The sequence below is a fragment of the Cebus imitator genome, unplaced genomic scaffold, assembly GCF_001604975.1.
Source record: "Cebus imitator isolate Cc_AM_T3 unplaced genomic scaffold, Cebus_imitator-1.0 Scaffold301, whole genome shotgun sequence".
Taxonomy (NCBI): Eukaryota; Metazoa; Chordata; class Mammalia; order Primates; family Cebidae; genus Cebus; species Cebus imitator.
In genome coordinates this window covers 1,778,537-1,782,360 of record NW_016107616.1, presented here as the reverse complement: position 1 = coordinate 1,782,360, position 3,824 = coordinate 1,778,537, and the positions used below count along the sequence as shown (strand labels likewise).

At 37.2% G+C, this 3,824-nt stretch overlaps 1 non-coding gene across 1 annotated transcript; it reads right to left on the bottom strand.

The window, feature by feature from the left end:
- Positions 1 to 3,485: 3,485 nt before the first annotated feature.
- Positions 3,486 to 3,604, bottom strand: LOC119467536. The gene has a single exon (XR_005196072.1). It is a non-coding gene; the product is annotated as a 5S ribosomal RNA (ribosomal RNA).
- Between the last annotated feature and the right edge of the window lie 220 nt (positions 3,605 to 3,824).

Below are 3,824 nucleotides of genomic sequence, written 5' to 3'. Positions count from 1 at the left end.
TTTTGTTAGCCTAGGCAGAAACCTACCAATTTAATTAATCATTTCAAGAACCAGTTTTTTGTTTCATTGATGTCTCTTGTTCTTCATGTTTTCAATTTTATTGATTTCTGCTCTAATTTGTTTTTCTGCTTACTCTAGACTTATTCTTTCTCCTCTAGTTCACTCTATATACATATTTATTTATTTATTTTGAGACAGGGTCTCACTCTCATCCAGGCTGGAGTACAGTGGTACAAATAGGCCTCACTGTAGCCTCCACCTGCTGGGCTGAAAGGATCCTCCTACCTCAGTCCCCCAAAGTAGCCAGGATTATAGGCATGTGCAACCAAACCTGGCTGTTTTTTGTTCTTTCAGAGATGGAGTTTTACTATGTTGCCCAGCTGTTCTCAAACTTTTGGGCTCAAGTGATTCTACTGCCTTGGCCTCCCAAATTGCTGCCATTACAAGTGTGAGTCACTGTGCCTGGCTCACTATGTATAAGTTTAGATTAATTATTTTACACCTTTCTCCTTTTCTAATATACGAATTTAATGCTATAAATTTTCTTCTCATGACTGTTGTCTTTATATTTCACACTTTTTAAAAGTTGTATTTTCACCAACTGAAATGAATTTTTAATGTCTATAATTTGTGTTGACATAATGGTATATATTTACAGGCTTCATGTAAAATTCTGTTATGTGCCTAGAATGTGTAATGATCATGTCAGGGTATTCAGGGAATCTATTACCTGAGTATTTATAATTTCTATGTGTTGAGTACAGTTATTTTGAAAAAAAAAAAAAAAAGAAGAAGAATACATTGTTGGTAACTATAGTCACCTGACTCTGCTATGAAACATTAGAACTTATTCTTTCTATCTATACTTTAACCATCCTGTCTTCATCCCTGCTACACCCAATATATGCCCTTCCTATTTCTGGTATCTGTCATTTCACACCCTACCTCAATGTGGTCAACTTTTCAAACACCCACGTATAAATGAGAATATGAAATATTTGTCTGTCTATGCCTGAGTTATTTCACTAAGTAACTCCAGTTCCATCGATACTGCTTCAAACAACGTGATTTCATAAGTTTTTATGGTTGCATAGTATTTTACTGTATATATGTACCACATTTTCTTTTTCCATTTGTCTACTGATAGGCACGTTAACTCCTTAACTTTGCTACGGCTAATAGTGCTACAATAAGCGTGGGAGTGATGTTTCCCTTTAACATATTCATTTCATTTCCTTTGGATAAATACCCAGAAGTTGGATTGCTGAATTGTATGGTAGTTCTATCTGTAATTTTTTTGAGAAATCTCCATACCGATTTCCATAGTGGCTGTACTAATTTGTATTCCCACCAACAGCATACAAGCATTCACTTTCTCTACATCCTTACCAATATCTGTTACTTTTTGTCTTTTTAATACCAGCCATTCAAACTGAAATAAATTCTTTGCGGTTTTAATTTGCAATTTCTTGATAATTAGTGATATTGAATTTTTTTTCATATACCTGCTGACCATTTATATGTCTTCTGACGAATCTCTATTCATGTCCTTTGCCTATTTTTAATAAAATATTTTAGTTTTTTTTTCACTGTTGGGTTTTTTGAATTTTTTTTTATGTATATCCAGATAGTAGTTCCATGTCAGATGAATGGTTTACAAATAATTTCTCCCTTTAAAGAGGTTATAACTCTATGCTGTTTTTTATTTTTTATTTTTTATTTTTGGCTGTGCAGAAGCTTTTCAGTTTAATATAGTCTCATTTGTCTATTTTTGTTTCTGTTTTCTGTGTTTTGAGTTCTTGGCCATAAAATATTTGCCTAGACTAGTGTCCTGAAGTGATTTTCTCTAGTTTTCTTCTAGTCATTTTATAGTTTCAGCTCTTAAATCTAAGTCTTTAATCCATCTTCATAGGGGTTTGGTCAGGATGGTGGGACTTCAAACTATACTACAAGGCTACAGTAATCAAAACAGCATGGTACTGGTACCAAAACAGAGATATAGACCAATGGAACAGAACAGAGGTCTCGGAGGCAGCACAACATATCTACAACCATCTGATCTTTGACAAACCAGACAAAAACAAGCAATGGGGAAAGGATGCCCTGTTCAATAAATGGTGTTGGGAAAGCTGGCTAGCCATGTGCAGAAAGCAGAAACTGGACCCCTTCCTGACACCTTACACTAAAATTAACTCCAGATGGATTAACGACTTAAACATAAGACCTAACACCATAAAAACCCTAGAAGAAAATCTAGGCAAAACCATTCAGGACATAGGTGTAGGCAAGGACTTCATGACCAAAACACCAAAAGCATTGACAACAAAAGCCAAAATAGACAAATAGGGCCTAATCAAACTCCACAGCTTCTGCACAGCAAAAGAAACAGTCATTAGAGCGAATTGGCAACCAACAGAATGGGAAAAAATTTTTGCAGTTTACCCATCTGACAAAGGGCTGATATCCAGAGTTTACAAAGAACTAAAACAGATTTACAAGAAAAAAATAAACAAGCCCATTCAAAAGTGGGCAAAGGATATGAACAAACACTTTACAAAAGAAGACATACATGAGGCCAACAAACATATGAAAAAATGCTCATCATCACTGGTCATCAGAGAAATGCAAATCAAAACTACACTGAGATACCATCTCACACCAGTTAGAATGGTGATCATTAAAAAATCTAGAGACAACAGATGCTGGAGAGGATGTGGAGAAATAGGAACACTTTTGCACTGTTGGTGGGAGTGTAAATTAGTTCAACCATTGTGGAAGACAGTGTGGCCATTCCTCAAGGACCTAGAAATAGAAATTCCATTTGACCCAGCAATCCCATTACTGCGTATATATCCAAAGGATTACAAATCATTCTACTATAAGGACACATGCACACGAATGTTCATTGCAGCACTGTTTACAATAGCAAAGACCTGGAACCAACCCAAATGCCCATCGACGATAGACTGGATAGGGAAAATGTAGCACATATACATCATGGAATATTATGCAGCCATCAAAAACGATGAGTTTGTGTCCTTTATAGGGACATGGATGAACCTAGAAACCATCATTCTCAGCAAACTGACAGAAGAGCAGAAGATCAAACACCGCAGGTTCTCACTCATAGGCGGGCGTTGAACAATGAGAACACATGGACACAGGGAGGGGAACACTACACATTGGGGTCAGTTGGGGGGATATAAGGGAGGGACGGTGGGGGGTTGGGAGCTGGGGAGAGATAGCAAGGGGAGTGATGCCAGATGTAGGTGATGGGGAGGAAGGCAGCAAATCACACTGCCATGGGCGTACCTATGCAACAATCTTGCATGTTCTTCACATGTACCCCCAAACCTAAAATGCAATAAAATAAATAAATGGGGGAAAAAAAAGAAATAATACTTAAATAATTTAGTATAAAAAAAAAAGAAAAAATATAGAGAAAAAGACACAAGCCTTCTTGGAAAGCCAGAGGTATTTGCAAAAGCCTACAGCACCTGGTATTCCCGGGTGTTCTCCCATCCAAGTACTAACCAGGCCCAACCCCGCTTAGCTTCCAAGATCAGATGAGATTGGGTGCGTTCAAGGTAGTATGGCTGTAGATTTAGTTAGGGCTGTGTTGAGGTTCTGTAATAAATAAACAGAGTAAGCAGAGTCACTAACAATATTGATGGGCTTAGTGGAAAAAGTTTCTAAGGCCAATGTCAGAGCTCCAATCTCAGCTATCAGAGTACTAGTCAATCCAGATTGAGTGAGGGAATTATGTGGTCTTCACCAAACAGCTGCTTTTCCATTTTACCAGATCCCTCAGTAAATAGTGTTAA